The 18,085-nt window shown below is 43.2% G+C and overlaps 1 long non-coding RNA gene across 2 annotated transcripts in view; it reads right to left on the bottom strand.

Annotated features, from left to right (window-relative positions):
* Positions 1–18,085, bottom strand: part of LOC149864418 (uncharacterized) — a 134,677-nt gene that overhangs the window by 56,503 nt on the left and 60,089 nt on the right. For both annotated transcript variants that reach the window (XR_016442713.1, XR_016442714.1), the window contains exon 2: positions 9,475–9,559. This is a non-coding gene — a long non-coding RNA (uncharacterized LOC149864418). The remainder of the gene's footprint in view (positions 1–9,474; positions 9,560–18,085) is intronic.

Below are 18,085 nucleotides of genomic sequence, written 5' to 3'. Positions count from 1 at the left end.
TCCGGGGCTGGGTAGAAGGAAGGGCACCTGAAATCTTTTTATTAGATACCAGATCCATGCTAAATTTCAGCAAGACTATCTCATCTACAGTGGAGAAGGAAAAACCCCTAGTCTCATTCTCAGGAGCCACAGGAGTTCTAATCAAGGTTGGAAGGTGACATGTTTAGTGTCAGTGAAAAACCTGCATCACCAGATGCAAAGATTTCAATTGGCATGGATGTGTCACCCATCCTTCAGTATTATTGGAAAGCCATTCTTACAATATTGCTGTGTAGATTTTGCCAAGCTGCTTGTATGGGTCAGGGGTGGCCCGGCACAGTAGCCCATGGAATTAGCCTGCCATTCTGTTAAAGCACTTAAGCCTGCAGTCATTCTTGCGGACTGGGAGAACTGAATGGATGTATGGGCTATCGACAGTCTAGATGTAGGACTGTTAAAAAACCAAGAACTGGTCCATATTCTAGGGGGACACCCCCTCAATCACTTCAGTATCCAATTCCAAGAAATGTGATTCATAATATCTCCACAGTTATTCACATCTTGCGAACGTGTAAAATTATCCAACCCCAGGTTTCTCCCGGCAACTCGCCCATGTGGCTGGTAAAGAAACCAAATGGTAATTGGTGACTCACCATTGATTATAGGAAATGAAATGCTGCTTCTACCCCCATGGCCCCAGTAGTAGCCCTGTTTCCAAAAATAGTTAGCCAGCTAACTAACCATGCGCAATGATTTTCTGTTTTGGATATCAGTAATGGTTTTTAGAGTCTTCCAGTCCACCCAAATGACCAGTGGAAAACAGCATTCACCTGCCAAGGCCTTCAGTTTGTCTGGACTCAATTACCTCAGGGATACCACAATGCACCCATGCTGTTTCATCAAGCATTGGAAAAGGTACTGTTGCCTGCATTAGATCATTGGTTGCAATATGTAGATGACATTCTCATCTGGGGAGCTATACACGAACAGTGTCACCACCATACCAAAGTAATTTTGCAATTACTACAAAATACTGGCCTCAAGGTAAACGGCACCAAAGCCCAGCTAGTAAAACAAGAAGTTCAATATCTAGGGCTTACAATTACTTGCCAAGGAAAACAAATTTTCAATGATTGGCTCTCACTAATTTGTCAAATGCCGCCACCTACTGACTGAAAATCATTGCAGTACTTTATTGGTCTTGTAGGGTTCAGCTGAGAGTTCATACCTGATTGCATCAAAATTATGGAGCCATTCCATCAAGCTGTGCAGCAAACCAAATGGGAGTGGTCTCCAGAGTGTCAAGCAGCATTTAGAAAGCTAAAAGATCAGTTACAAAGAGCCCCTGCCCTCAGCGTCAGAATCCCTAATGTAGAAGTTGAAATCTGGTATCAAGCTGCTGACCGGCACTTAACAGCAACAGCCACCCAAAACCAAGATGAAATCAACATCCCCTTGGCATTTGCCTCCCGGAGGCTAAGTCTTACAGAACAAAAATATGGAACTGGAGAAAAGGCATTGCTAAACATGTACTGGTCCCTGCAAAAATTCAAGTATCTAGTAGGCAGAGAAGCTTTATGCATTTGAATGCCACACAATCCCCATCAATTGCTTAAAAATGGAGAATTGTTAAAGGGAAGGTTGACAACCCCATGGATAGGCTGTTTTTTATTAGTACTGGATAACCCAAGAATTTGGTTTCAGCCCCTTCCTTCAACAGAAAATAACATTTGGGGTTGGGTAACCCCAAAAAATCACATGTATGTTACCCTGGACAAATCACCAGTACTTGTCCATAGTGTACAACAGGTACAATCAGGCAAAATATTATGGTTTATTGATGGAAATTTTGCAGGAACTGGAGAAACTGCTTGGGTGGCCTGTGCCATTTTGGGACCCCAAAACACAGAAGCCTGGTTACTGTCCAAAGCCACCAGCCAAGAAGCAGAAGCCATAAATCTCCTAATCACACTTCAAAACATGTCTAACAATTCCTGTTTATCTCATGTCATAGTCACAGATAGCAAATATGTACACAAAGGAGCAACACAAATGTTAGGATGGTGGGTCGCCAATGAGTTCAAAGATGCTCAAGGATCTCCAATTAAGCACTGAGCCATTTGGGAACACATCTTTCAGGTAGTACAAGGAAAGCAGCTTAAAATGGTCAAACTTAAAAGCCACCGTAAATCCAGATGGGGAGCTGTACAGAACAAAGAAGCAGACAAAGCAGCACAATCTGCCACTGAGGCCTTTATGGGATCAAGTCAAACCTGCTGCAAACAGTCAGGTTAATGCAATTCAGCAGTGGGATGCCCAGTGTGATTGGATGAGTGATCCTTCCCAAGAAATACACCAGGTGAAAGGGATATGGGTTACCAAAGAATTACCAGTGGTTCCCTATATCCCTCAGCCATCACATGAGGTGCTGCTGGGGTGAGTACATGGGTCCCAAATTGGAGGACACTCCAGCGTGCAAGAAACCATAAAGACAGTTCAATCTCTAGGATGGTGGCCAAGCTTCAAACAAGACGCCATCACTTGTGCTTGGCATCAACCTAATTGGCTTCCCCTCTGGGGCCAGTTGATGCTTCAAGATTTAGATGGGCCATGGGAAAGAATTCAAATTGACTATGTGGGGCCCCTACCCACTACTACAAAGAAACATCGTTTCCTCCTCATTGTAGTTGATTCCTTTACAAAATGAGATGGCTAAAAACAACAGCTAGCTTGCTAATTTATCAGGTGTTCACCCATTAGGGTGTCCCTAAAGTCATAGACGGTGACCAAGGTCCAGCATTTACAGCTGTCCTCACCAAACAAATAAGTGAAATTTTGGGCATTAAATGGAAATGGCAGGACAAGTGGAACGCAGAAATCAAACCATTAACTGGAAGTTATGAAAGGGGGGTATCCATCACTGGGAAAAATTGGGACGAAGTGCTTCCCTTCATCCTAATGAGAATTTGGGCATGTTCCGCTGCTAGCACCAAACACTCCCCTTTCAAACTAATGACGGGTCAAGAAATGCCCCATAGATTGGGAAAATCTACTCAGCCTTATTCCTGAGGATGTAATCATGTGAGAAGCCACTGACCAATGGGTGGAAAAGCTCATTGATGTAGTAAATAAAAGTCATCAGGATGCAGCAATGACACAGCAGCAGGCCCAAGAGTATGTAAAATGATGGTATGACCCCAAGCACCCCATACAGCAGCAGATTGAGGTTGCAGACCTGGTAATGTATCGGGCACCGGGGTCTCCTGCCTTTCCTAAGGCACGATGGGAAGGACCCTATTCTGTTGTAGCCAAACTGGGCCCCAGCCTGGTCCACTTAGAAGGCCCACAGAAAAAGCTTTGGTGGGCACACTGGTCCCAAGTGAAAAAAAATATAGGCATAAGCCTACTCAGTCCAAAGAAAAGGACAGTTATATTTTGCAGGATCTAAAGAATCATTCCCAAGATGCAGTGCACCATGATGATGTCATGCCTGAGCCTTTGGTGGATCATTGGCTAGAGCATTCTACCTCCCGTTAAAGGGTATGTCGGGTTTGTTAGTTATCCAAAACATTCCCCCACAGCTGATGGCTCTGATCACCCAGATTATGATACGGAAGATCCCTCCTACCCTAAAGTCCTAGAACCCACCACAAGTCCCAAGCCCATGCCCCCTGCTTCACCCCCCGCCATTACCATTGTGGAGTATCTGGATGTAAGCTATTAGATTATGGATTCCCGGTGGGACCTACATACAGAGACCCAAAGGGACACTATGTAACCATAGAGCAAGTTGCAAATTGGCCCTGGTGGAAGAGGCAAAATATCCTTTGATGGCAGGGAGGCATGTGTAGTGGAAATGGTGGAACAGGATACTATTGAGAATTCATCCCCTCTAGTCAAGATGCGCCCTATGTTCTGGAGTCCTACCTCAAGCACCTGAAAACTCCCCTCAACCAAGACCTAAACCAAGTGATTTCATGACTCCTAACCCAATACCAAAGGACTGTAGAAAGGCCCATTGCACCTCCTCCCCAAAATGAATTCTTGTGGGGATGGTGTGCCACATATCTTTACCAACAAACAGGCACTATGAGATGGGAGCGACAAATCACCTGGCATGCCAATACAACTGGTATGGAATTAGAATAGAAGCCCCCAACTAAACAATGGAATATCAGCTGGGCAGCTGGAGAAAAATGGGTAATGGTGAGTCCTGGATTATGTCAAGTAATGCTGGTTAACAAGACTGCTATCAATAGCTGCCACACAGTATTTGACAGCACCAACGATCGAGAAACACAATGCAGGTACCAATGGATTTGCGATACCACCATAACCGTTGCAGGTTCAGTACTTGTCCCACTATCCTTTATTCCCCATCCCGGCAGACACCTAGGCAGACACCTGGTGGACATCTATCCTGGTTGGAGGGTAGCAGGGAGTGAGCAATGCTGCTCAATGCATCCACAATTCATGTGCAAATAACACTCACCCTTGATGAATGGCTTTTGAAATATTATTTTTGCAATTGTACCAAAGTCAGGCAGAGGAATGGCTCCTCAAATGGGCTATGCCTGGCTTGTTTCAAGTACACTCTGTAAGGAAGAGGAGAGATGTTGCTGGTACTATCTGGGAGGGGTTAAACTCCACAACGGGAGTCTGGAATGCATATAAAGCAGCCAGTAATGCTGATGTGTTGAACCACTTAAAGCATGGCATTGCATATATAGACTGGGAGGCAAGAATGAAAAACCAAGTATTACTTGATGCCATTCAACAGCCCTCCCATGCAGAAGTAAGTATAACCCATGTTTTAAGAGGTTTATTGCAGATTGAGTATGTGGAGTTTCAAGACCTGACCTGGGATGTAACAGCACCCAATGCTCAATTGATTGGTGCAGTCAAAGACATCAAGAAAGGGCTCTGGCCATTGGACTTAAACAACAGCAGCCTGTCCATCATTCTAAAGTCAGTCTGGCAGTTTAGACGTTATTGTACATTAACCTGGGAAGGATGTCAAAAGGGCCCCTGCCACTTCACAGCCATTGGACTTGGAGGTAGATTCTGGACAAAAAGCAGGCTCTTGACTCTGGGAGTGGGAGGAGGCTGTCAATGGGATTGGGTAGTACACCAGGCAGTATGGGATGTGGCTACACCCGAGAAATCTAGGTTTCTTGTCCACAATCCCCTGTATTGGAACCATGGAATATAGATAGGAATAGGAACCATCTGGAGGGAGTGGCCTAAACAACCACGACAATTAAGTTGTGTCAAACCACTATGCAATGGGGATATAATTGCTGTTGAAAACAGGGTATGTTGGGAAGGGCCTACAAACTTGATCTGACCTAACCACACCTTATAGGTAAACAATACAGAAGGATGTGTGTGGCCTATAGATTCAAAAGGAGCCTCTATTATAATTCAAACTCTCAAAGGTCCCACCACAATAAAGTGGCTGCCTACAATAGAATTCAACACCAAAGCCAAGCCACCCCCCGCTAAAAGCTGGATAGCCACCATTTGGGCACACCAGTTTCCAGGGTGGGAACAATTAGAGAAAAAAATTAAAAGACATTAAAAAGGAATGGAGACGGGGAGCTCAGCTCAGCACCACTACAGCTGAAGCTAAGGGAATGTACAAATTAGCCATGGACATTGCAGAACTGTGTGGAATGGGAGATGTAATCTGTATGATTGTAAATAGTCCACTCTGAGTCCATGCTAGTGCTTGGATGGTAACTGGCATTTTTGTTTTATTTAGTTTTATTATTATTGGTACTTGTGTATGTATATGCTGTATTCGTAATAGAAGCAAATCAATTCAGCTGCAAGTTCATGCCAATGGAAAAGCAGAAAATATCCCTATGGTATCATTGTCCTAGTTCCTGGCTCAGTCCCAGGCTGGAAAGTAAGTAGCCTGAACACTCTGTCACTCATTACCACCAATGGGCAAAAGGGTCAATCCTCTGAGTAACACAAAAGCACCATCTACCTTGCCAGGCCAAAGGGGTGTATTGTGTGGAAAGAGTGATGGCTTCTGGAGAATTGACCTGGTTTCTCTTTTGCTGCCTATACTAATTCTGTGAGGGAGTGTTAGGGTGACAGTATTTGGATCTTGGGGAGCATTGGATTTGCTATAAATAATAAAAGGCTATAACCTGTGGCCTAGCAAAGCTGCTAACCACAGGACAGAATAGTATGTTAAAATTAACCTTGCAAGATCCTTAGGCAAGCATTTTCCTAACAACATAGTATTGTTGTAAGATATATAGCTCACTGTGTAAGAACAGGATGCAGCCCACTGGCTACCATTAGAAGACAAAGCACAAGCAAGACCATGGAGATGGTGAAGAAATCAGGAAGAAGCCACAAGTGGCCGAAAGAAGCCAGGGTCAAGGTCTTAGGTATGCACTCATAGCAAAAATGCATGTAAATAAGTGAAATGCATAGGCAATTCCATGCTAATGAAGTAAACAATAAACAGAGGCAGACTACCACCACTGTCATCGGAGGACAGGGCACACCCCCTGGGTGTACCCGAGCTACATTAATAAAGCCCAAAAGGAATAACAGGTGACTTCATTGCTCCTCCTCTTATAAGAATCAGCTGCCAACTGCTTGTTTCTATTTTTACATTTCCCACAGGCAGGTCATGGAGATAGGAAGGGACAACTCATGTGATTTTGAGTAGTGGAGAGGGAGCCTTCAGTTTGTCCCAAAACATAAATTGAGACATACTCCAAATAGTATATGGATAAGCATTCAGAAAGGCATGGAGGAAAAAGTTTACTAGAAAAGAGGAAGGGTGTGGGGGGAGGTTAGTTGGAGGAAATAGTTAAAGTTAAAAAAAAAATGAAGGGCAGGTTGAGCAGAGGGAAAGAGTAAAAAGAATGTAGAATCATTTTTTAAAATTCAACATCAATCCTAGCAGCTAGAACTGGGAAGAGGCATTTTTCTGTTTTCCAATTCAACACCTACCTAAGTGTTCTCTCAAATAAAAAAATGAGGTTGAGGAGTACTCACATTAAAATGCAGTATCCATATCATTCATGGCCTGTTTCTACATAAACAGTTCACAGAGCACCAGGCTATTGTCTCATATTTTCCATAATATGAATTCTTTGTTAAGATGCCAGTACATGAATGCCAATTAGAAAAAAAAAGTATTACCTGAAACTTAAAGAAGTAAAAATTTCTCTCCAGCTTACAACAGCCAGGCAACACGCACATCAAGATGTTTCTGCCTAACTATGTTCAAGGTCATGACATTGTGGCTTTCCCAGCTGGAAGCAGTAACAATGATGGATGTCTTAAACCACCAATATCTGTTGCACTAGGAAATTACATTGTGTTGATTTGCCTCACTTCATCATTTCTCAGATACTTTGCATAGTTTCTTTCCAACAATTCACAAAGGGAGGAGGAAGAGATGGCTGAATTTTCTCAAACTTTGGGAGAAAAGACCTTTCAGCTGCATATTAGCAAGTGATTGTTTCATTACCTCTTGACTAGGGAAAAATATACAGGGTTTTTTTTAAAGCCAATATTCATTCTGATATTTCTATTGTGGTCCAGCCTTCACTAACTCCAGTTCTCCTTTGCCAGGCAAATCCAGGTCAATCTATCAATCACAAGGTGGTTAAAATATATAAAAATTGGTAATAAAAATAAGTATGTATAGGCAGGCTCTTTTTGTCTGTTCTACTTCTGTTTTTGGTACTCCCTAGTGGTTTTGCTCTCTTACCCTCTGACACCCCCTGTGGCGGGCCAGTAGGGGGTGCTTCTGCATTGAGCGACCCACCTTACTGCACCCAACCACCTTCCAGGCTCTGAGTGCCTCCCTGCGGGTGCCTCACATCTGGCCAACCCCCTTCCTGGAGCATACCCGCTAGCCTGGGGGTTCCACTGCCACAACCCAGGGCTGGGCTCGATTCTGGCTCTGCTCACCCTGGGAAACACAGGCCTAGTAGTCCTTGAGAGTACTTGATTCACTTCAAGAACTTGGGATGCTTCCCTCAGTCAGAAGCACAAGTAGCGGTCTCCCTTAATCAGCTGAACCAAGGGGACCCCAAGGCATAATCTAGACTCACTCACAAAAAATCTCCCTCACTAGGTACAAAAGAGAACTCTATTGGTCCAATGGAGGCCAGCACCTGTTGGCTGTCAGCCAACCAATTTGAAATGCATCACTAGTTGCTGGGCAGACTGGCAGTTCTTAGCTCCCCAGGGAGCAAGCCCTTCACCCAGGTATTTGATGCCAGTCACGTAGGCAGAGGGAGCAGGTTTTCCCCCTCCCTCAGGAATGTATCCAACTCAGGTTACCTAAAGAGATAGGGTAAGGTGTGTATCCTTTGCTGGTCCCAACCTAACCATACTGTCACAGAGCAGAGTTTTTGGGGAGAAACAGAGGTGGCTTTCTGCCCCCCCCCCAACATTTTCTGGGGCCTGCTAGAGACCTCATGGGGATACTCAGCCCTACAAAAGCTAAATTCACCTCCTCTACTAATCCCAATTGTTAGAAAGAAAGTAACCTCAAGGAAGCACCCTGTTTGACAAGAGCAAGATGTCAAAAGCATGGAGTTACCTGCTGCTGCGATGAAAGAAATCTGTTGACAAATGTGTTTGTTAAGTACTTCAAGTCACCTTTCTGGAGGGAGGATGTGTGATAAGGAAGGATAATGAAGCTATAGTGGAAGGAAACAGGACAAAACCCAGTACAAAGGAATGTTCTATTATGTACAGAGGAAAAAACTCTAAAGACTCTCCATAGTGGGAAGGTTTTGTCAGTGACTTGGATGCTCACTGATGGCACATACAAACAGACACATTTTCAATTTCAGAACATGCCCAAAGTACTTGCCTAGTGATGCCCAACTGAATCCATCCAGCAGGGTTCTGGGATGCCGATTGCATACTGTATGAGCAAAGGAAGCCATACATATTTTTTTCTGTTCCTTCTGTTTTGTTTCTATATGACTAACAACTGTTCATATCTGTATCATTTTATTGGCCATCTGTAGGGGCTGATTTAAGATTCAGTCAGTGCAACTTTCTAAGCACAATCTTCAGCCTTTAGTGGCTCACACATTCTTGTCTTCGTTTGTTATCTGTACTGAGAAATACAGTAAATTTTTGTAGAATAATCTCAAGCTTACCTAGAAATATGCTGGAATGATTCTCTCCGCTCCCCTCCATCCCCCCTCCATATACACTATTTTTCATGCCTCTAGGGCTGTAATGAACTCTTTAAATATTTTTTTTAAATCCTTTTTTCAGAAGTCTATTGGATATACTTGGACTTTGTTTCAGTAAAAGTGTTTCTCTTGAAAGCTATTGGAGTTTAATAGACTCTTTCCTCAGGGTTAGGACTAAATTAGGTGTGCCATATTTACAGCTTACAAAGTGTGTTCAGTGTATATACACACACACACACACACACACACAAACTCACGCACTCACTCACTCTTTATACATCAACATTTGGACACTCACCGGCAGTAGCAGTGGCTTTCGGGGTCACTGGGGCCTCCTGGCAGAGCCCTCCCACACAGCACGGAGCAGTGGGGGCAGCAGGCACCTGTCATAGTAATAAGTATAAATGTGTTGCCTATTAGCCATTGTTGAAAGGGCCTGTATATAAATAAACAAAAACAAAACCTAACAGAGTAAGTGATTTATAGTAAAATGAAACTTAAGTAACAGAATGAAACTTAACGCATCAATCAGATACTGAGCATACAATGTTACTAGGTTACTTTAGAGCAATTCGGAAATCCCAGGACCTGGCTCGAACCCAAAAAAATTGCCCAAAACTGGGTCAGTGGAGTAAAAATGGGGATGCGCTAGATGCTGCATCTGCACACAAATATGGGACTTATAGCAAGGCGGAGTAGGAGGAGGCCGTGACGCCAACTCACTCCATATAAGCCAAGCATAAGCAATTCCAATTCGGAGCAGAGCTCACCTGCAGAGCATCAAAGGAAGAATCACAAGTAGTTTGTGTTGCAGCCTGATCGACTGCGCAGAGTCCCTGAGACAAATATCTCACTTTAAGTGAACAAGTTGTCTCGCCTGAAAGCTGTGGAACACCGAGCCAGCAATGTCTCTTCTGACTCAGTGACAGAATAGAATAAACAAGTATGCTACACCTACTGGTGTGGTAAGTATAAAATATGAATAATACTAATAATACTGAAATCAATAAAGTAGTTGTAATTTGTAACTGTACTTGTAATCCTTTTTTTGGTAGTATTATTATCAACAGAAACAGAAGCAGCAAATTTTCTCATAATTTTGTGTTTTGTGTGTTTGTGTATATTGTCTTTTGTATTGTATATGAAAGCTAAGCAGTTGTACAAGTAATCTAAAGAGTGGTAAATTAGTTCCTAAATAATTAAAGCATAATCCCATCCCATGTACTCCTTCTCAGTACTTCCCCTTTGCACTCCCACATTCCGACTCCAAACGAGCCGTACCCTTCGGCCCTGTAACTTTACTGTTCCCACATGGCACCATGCATGGCCACCTGGCACACGCACTGCTGCTGCCCCATCACGTGGGTGTTCAGCCTGGGTTGGAACGGCACCATGCAGCTCCATGTGCTGTCAGGCAGCTGGAGCCGCTCAGGCTGAGTGGTGCCAGGCTCTGGGTGACAGCTGAAAGCACACAGAGCCATGCTGCACCCTGCTGACATGGGCTGCACCCATGTGATGGGGCAGTGGCAGCAAGGGTGCCAGGTGGCCGGGGCTGGTCCCTGCTGCCCCCTACGGCATGGGGGGGTGCTCTGCTGGGGGGCCCCAAAGGCCCCAGTCACCACAGCAACTGTTGGTGACTGTGGGACTTTTTTTTTTTTTAATTTAAGTCTGGGACTGCTGGGGTCAGGCAGGGGGATGATCAGGGGTGGGGCTGGATGAGGGGCCAATCAGGGAGTGGAGGCTGGGCAGGCGGGGCAAGCAGGGGCTGTGGCAGGGGCAGGCCCCCCCTCCCATGGACCCCTCCTCCAGCCCCTGCCCACCCCTTACTTAGCTAGCACAAAGCCGAGTCCAGGTCCCTGCAGCCTGCATTGCTGCTTGCTCCACATGAGCAGGCAGCATGCTTCAGTAGTGGGCCCAGCGCCAGCTTTAGAGATGCTCTGGCTCACTGCCAGAGCATCCCTGTGGAGGACTGAAGCCTCCAGCTGCCTGCCCCGCTTTTTATGCCTGGGGTATTTTTTGTCCCCTGGATATCCAGGGGTCTAATTTTGCCCCTGTGCTGTAAATTTGCAGTGCAGGGAATATTTGTTTGTTCCTGAACGTGCCTTTTGCAGCATCTCAAAGTGCTTTGAGATGCTGCAAGAGGCATGTGAGCATTCATCTGGACGTACCCTAAGAGTTTACTGATGTGAGGCCTGGATATCCAAGGCATGAATCATTTGCATCAACTGTACGAAGGATTACTTTTCACATTCATTTACTTATAGACAAATGAGGAATTAGAACTCTTCTTACTCTTGAGAGGGCACTGATCCACAGCCTAGATACAGTGGAATTAAATGCATTCCAAACATTTATTTATTTGCTGTAGTCCTGAGCACCAAAAGACAGGAGGTGAGTAGGTAGACCTGTACTGTAATGGACAGACGTGCATGTCCACAAGAAATGGTTACAATCTTACATGTCACTCAGAGAGAAGACAGTGGATCTTTAAATGCAGTGAGCTAAAGGTTGTTTCCCTTCATTCAGGGGAGATAATCAGGGGCATGCATTTCCCATTCACATCACTGCATTTGTCCCCAGGCATGCCTCTGCATGTGTGCTCCAATGCACAGCGAAGTGACCCAGGTGGGGTATGGGAGGCTGGGTCCAGCACTGTACTGACCACAGTAGCTTTATCTGGGGTCTTGGGGGCCTCCCAGGGCAGCAGCAATGACAAGCCAGCCGCTCACAGCCTGACCAGCAACCAGAATGTGGTTCTGGCCAGCTAGGCTCCCTTTCTGGTGGCGCACAGTGGTGCTGCATGTGCCACACCATTTTTTTCAGCAACAGGTTTGACACTGCGATCAACCAATATAAAAAACCCCACTGTGCTGCAAATTGGCAGTGCAGTAAACACTTGTACATGGGCCACATGCAGTTTGCAGTGCCTCAAACTGCTCTGAGGTATCACATACCTCACATGCACGCTCATTGGGATGCACCAATAGAGTCAGCTTCTGTGGAAAGGCCCAGAGAATGTACTTTCCATTCTTGTAATGAAAATACGTTTTTAACTAATCTATGTATGCCTAATTACAGTCCCATAGAGAAGCATCATATGTTCTTGCAGTAGTAATTAATACAAATCCCAAAAAATAAGTGTTCCCCTGTTTGCCTTTTTACTTGCATAGCCATAAAGTATTAGTTTATTGTCTCATTCAAACTCAAAAAGTAAGCAAATGAGGCCTGAGTCAGCTGCTCAAGAAGGACTTGTTACATCCTAGGTGTTGTTACATCCATGAGAACTGCTAAAACGATCCACTGTTCCTCCATACTCTCAACCAACTGCTTCCAAAGTCTACTTTTTAGCAAAAAATGCAATTTGAGTGCCAACAAATTGTTTTGCAAATTCATCAATTTTGTTTAGTGGCGCATGCCAAAAATTTCATTTCAATGTGTTTTAATCAAAATGGCTGGATATTTCAAATTGTTTAAAATAAATTGGAAGGATAATTCAAAATACAAAGTAAATCAATCTCCACTACCCAGGCCTAAAACTTTTTTTAAATTGGCAATGAACTAAGTTATTTGCACAACTTTACTTAAAAGGAAGAGTGAGTCAATCAAGTCAACCATTTGAATTCATATCCTTGGATATACAATTAACAAGACACTGCTTACTTTATAAAAAGAGAGAAAAAAAGAAAGAAATCTTTTTTTTTTCTGGTCAATTTAAACCACAAGGAACACCTCAGATAACAGACATAAACATGTCATCTCCAGTTTATTCTATGCACTTAAAATCTTTTTTTTCTAAGTCTGTTCTAAGTAAGTCTGTTTTTCCTGGGTGTTTGTGTGGCTCTTTCACACAGCAAATGGAGGAAAGAAAAACATTCTTATTAAAAAAAGATGCATGATTTTGAACTGATAAAGATTAATAAGGATGCTCAGAGCCAGGTGGGAAACTATAAGTTAATTTGAACAGTTATTAAAAAAAAAACTGGGGAGAATTTTTCAAAGTGGTATAAGAGCTAAGTTCCACTTGGAAAAAGCCACATAAATGCTCCAGCCACTCTTTCAAGTACTGAGCTCTAGCCATTGTACCCAGTGGGGAAAAGTGTGTTAATGTGTTTTGAGTGGCTCACTAGAATTACAAGCTGATGCTGCTCTGTTATTTCTAGCTACTCCAAGTATCTACTCTGACTTTACAGAACAAATTTTAGAAAGAAGTCTCAGTCAAGAGGAAAAAGGAAAGCAACAGACTTCAAGAAGACCTCGTTGTGTCAGGACCTCATTTGTTTTTCAGTGTAATTTTTGCTGTAGGCTGACTACCAAAGCCTGAAAAATTAGTAAAGTTGACTGCCACAGTAATGGTCCCTGTGACCTTTCTCTGAACACAGGAAGCAAAACTATCAGTTCAGATTTACCTCAAATTCCAAAGTGGATAGGATTATTGCCTGCTATTAACATTGTTAAATGAATTAACTTTTAACTGAAGTGAGTTGGAAGGCTGGACTGCCCGAACAAAACACCACTGCCCTGAAAATAGGCCCTTCATGGCCAATTTTCTCTAATGCCAACTTATTTCTGGTGTTCGCTGCACAGCTTCTGTCACCTCCATTGGCACAAAAGGTATTTCAGAACAGAGTCGTGGAGTGAAAGCTATCATATTCTCAGTTCAGTCGTGTTTGTCAATCTATCACACTGTGATTGTACTTTCATTTTTTATTAGGAAACAAGTAGGAAAATTTTAGGCATTGGAAAAGCACAAGGATTGAAGGACCAAATTACTGATCAAATTCCCTCTGAAATGCAACTAGAAAATATAGAGAATGTTTTCTATCTTCATAAGATTACTTTTCAGATCTGTGAAAACAGGTGATCCCTTTTCTTTAACTCGGGGCCTGCTTTCTGCAGCTAGATACATGAATATTCACTGAAATCAGTGATGCACACTGGTGTGGAAGGTTCCATGTAAATCAAACTATTTACCTGACATGGCCCCTCAGTATCACTCAAAATTTCCAGGGCCCATAAGAACTGAAGCCAGCTCTGTGAACTATTGCAAATCACCTTTGCAATATGCAATCATTGGTGGTACTTGAAATCCAACATCACGTATTTGGCTAAAAACTCTTAGCATATGTTGACAATTAAGTCACTGACCTATAGATACAGCTACATTAGTTTTTAACTAGCTGGCTCAGGTACTACAGCAGGCTAGCCAGGGCAGCTCAGAGTATATTGTGTACTATAAAACATGCTCAAAAGATACTGGATAAAGTGGTTATCCCTCATTGGCTAGGGACAGAAATTACACATAAACTGGTATAAGTAATAAGAAACCAGTTCAAATCTGTAATGCAACAATGCAATAATGGGCGCATCTACATGTGCTGCTATGGCACCATTATTACTACGCTGTCATTTAGTACTTCCTTTTAGAAGTACTAAAGGATGGCACAGGAACAGCCCATACTGTGCTGTGCGTACCACACAGTTTCTTTTAGGTACTACATTGCCATAGTGAAGTGCTATAACAAGGGAGTGGGTCACTATGGCAATGTAGCTGTGGCATCACAGTTTTGATTGTGGATGCTATATCACCATAGTGTGTTGCTATGTATATATATCACATAGTGTCACATGTAGATGCGCCCAATCTTCTTTCAAAATGGCTGAAACCAGTTTAAGATAAACCTGGATGGATGTGGTATCAGGCTTAACTGATTGAGATTAAATCAGTTTATTGAACTTCTGGCCAGTTCCTCTCCAGCTTCAAGTTAATTCACAGTCCCCCAGCATCCCAGAATGCTTTGCACCTCCCCACCAAACCCCACCTCACAGGGTGGGCAGGCGAGCCTTCACCCAAGCTGTCTGTTCCAGTCAAGCAGAGAGGCATGCTCTAGCACCCCCTGCCCCTGGCTTCTGGCCCAGGCCACTGCAGGCATGTGGTTGCATTTCCAGAATCAAAAGTCAATGCATGTTCACTTGCTTATCAGTTCAATCTATACAGCTTAGATTAACCTGTTAGGGTGACAGTATTTGGATGTTGGGGAGCATTGGATTTGCAGCTGAATAAAAGGCTGTAACCTGTGGCTGAGCAAAGCTGCTAACCACAAGGCAGAATGTTATATTAAAAGTAACATTGCAAGATGCTTCGGCAAGCATTTTCCTAATAATGTGGTAGTGTGTAGGACATATGACTCATTGTGTGAGGAAAACAGGATGCAGCTCACCAGCTATTGTTAGGAGATAAGCAGAAGCAAGACCTTGGAGATGGTGAAGAAATCAGCAAGAAAGACCGAAAGAAGCTGGGGTCAGGGTCTTACGCATGTGCTCATAGCAAAAAAGGCATGTAAATAAGTAAAATGCATAAGGAATTCCATGATAATGAAGTAAACAGAGGTGGAGCTTGAAGTAGGAGGGAATATGGGTGGAAAAAAGGAAGGACAAAGGTGGAGTAAATGTTAATGAGTATGAACCACGGTGTACAAATGTGGAAAGAACTAATGTTTGTGGCTGCTCCCCGGTTTTTTGGGAGCTCAGCTGAAGCTGTCTCCATTTTAAATAAAGTTGTGCTGGTGTTTGCTCTCTGAGCAATTGGATCATCACCTCCCTAGTCATTGGGTGCTGCATGGAGTCGGAATCTAACATAATCTATGAAAATTCAATAGATTCAGCCTCAGGCTTTGGGACTGTCTGTACTTAACCACTATGTTTCATGCTGCCTTGGTTCAAGTGCTATCAGTACAAGACCTAGCTAGATCGAAGTGAGATGGGGTACATCTAACATAACACTGGAGTTGCATCAATGATTACCATTGAGAAATACTCTCATGTACTGCATTATCAACAGTATTGTAACACTTACTGCAATCACAAGGTAAAATTTTCAAATGTTCCTAGCTTCCATTGAGAATGCAAAACTTTTTACAAATTTTGCCTTTTGTCTTTTTTGTAATAGTTAAGCTTTGATGTACCAGAATCCACCTTACTGCTTGTCTGAGTTTATTTGACTCTGCTACTTCTTTCACCAGGAAAGAAGTATTGCTCCTGCAAATCCCAAGGATTCTTTAATTCTGCTCCAGCCTCCTCCTCCAATCCCAATATTTCTATCTGACAAAAGAGCAATGAATGCCATATTTATTTGAATATAAGATGACCCTGACTATAAGAGGACTCCTTCAATAATTACATTTTATATGTGGAAAAATTATAAATTTATTATAATTTTCCAGGTATAGAATTTAAGTATCAGAGGTTTGCCTTGAATTTGTCCACTTCCCATTGCTATAACAGGGAAAATAAATTGGGGGGGGGGTCAGGTAACTTGCTTTCTGCTTCCCCCCAAATTCTTTCCCGAGCAGCCCATACCCCTTCCTTACAGTCAGGTCCTGCTCTCCCTAAGTACACAGAAGTGAGAAGAAAATTTGATAACACTGACCTTGCAATAAATATGGCTGTGGTAATTCATATATAGTACCAATACACTTAGTTCACCCAGAACTGATATGTTTGACCTTTTTTGTAATTACTGCAAGTTTTAGCACATGTATTCTATAAACACACTTTCACATACTTTGGACCTATTTATAGATAGAATACATGATATCAATCCAACGGCAAAAGGCTCAGGATTTACCATATAGTTAATTAGACTGGGCTCCATCAGAGCCAACAGCATTTTGAGCCATGGTGACTCCATAGCTCAGCGCTGCTCAGTATGTGTTTGTATTTCATATATGCTACCACCCATAAAGGATCCATAAAGGCTGTAGGACTCACAAGGCTAAGGGCCACATGCAAAAACAAAGATTCTTATCAACATATCAACAAAGGTTTTGGGGGCCAAGCTTAGAGAGTTGGGGGCCCAGGTGGTCTTTTCATCCCTCCTCCCGGTTCGTGGAGGCCATCAGTGGCAGAGTGCCTGCATCCGTGAGGTGAACTGGTGCCTCCAGAGTTGGTGTCGTCATGCTGGATTTGGCTTCCGGGACCATGACCCGTACTTCAGAGCAAAGGGCATCCTGAGGCGTGATGGTCTCCAGATCTCCCCCAAAGGTAAGAGCTTGTTTTCTTACAGGCTAGTTGACCTCCTCCGGTGGGCTTTAAACTAAGTTCGTCGGGGGATGGGGATCCACAGGAGCAAGAGATAACCAGGTGTAGGACCTGCCCAGGTAAGAGCTCAGGTATATACCAAGGGACCAGTTGTCTCTCAGTTTCGGATTCAGCGTTTCAGAGGGACAGTGTTTCATCCCGGTGTTTCATAGGGCTGTGTGAAATGGTTGTGTTTTGTGAGGTCCATGGCTCCTGGATGAATCAATACAAGGTGATGGCCCAGTCATTACAGGCAATTCAGTAGAGGCCTGCTACCATTGTATTTCAATCATGCCCAATCATTCTCATTCATCGGAGAACTAATTTACATGGGAAGGGTACAATGAATCATATTGTTGCAACATGGGATGCCCAAGCAGAGGACAGAAGATGGAGGCTTGATGTATAAAATGGAAACTTGACATGACTTTGGTTCACTTACAAACACAGGCCTAAACCATACAATATCCATATGAAACAATAAAAATCAATACAAAAATGATAATAATACAATATACAACAGTAAAAATCAATACAAGCCTAATAATTATACAATATAAAACAGTGGATATCCAAAATCAAAAACTTGCTACCAAAATAAAAATGTTTAAAGCTTATCCTAAGTTTGAGCTCACTTATACTTATCTATAGGGAATAGAGATGGAGAGAAAAAGTCAGAAATGGCTGGGGAAGAGGAGGGAATGCATTAAAAAAAAAAAAAAGAAACTGGGAGGTTTGCTACAACCTCATCACCTCAAAAAGCCAACTTCCTACAGCCCAAAACACACTAAATGGATCCAGACCAGGCCATGACAAGAAATGAAAAACCTGCC

Source organism: Crocodylus siamensis, chromosome 5 (genome assembly GCF_052110815.1).
Source record: "Crocodylus siamensis isolate JL-2025a chromosome 5, ASM5211081v1, whole genome shotgun sequence".
Lineage (NCBI taxonomy): Eukaryota > Metazoa > Chordata > Crocodylia > Crocodylidae > Crocodylus > Crocodylus siamensis.
This window is presented reverse-complemented; position numbering and strand designations above follow the sequence as displayed.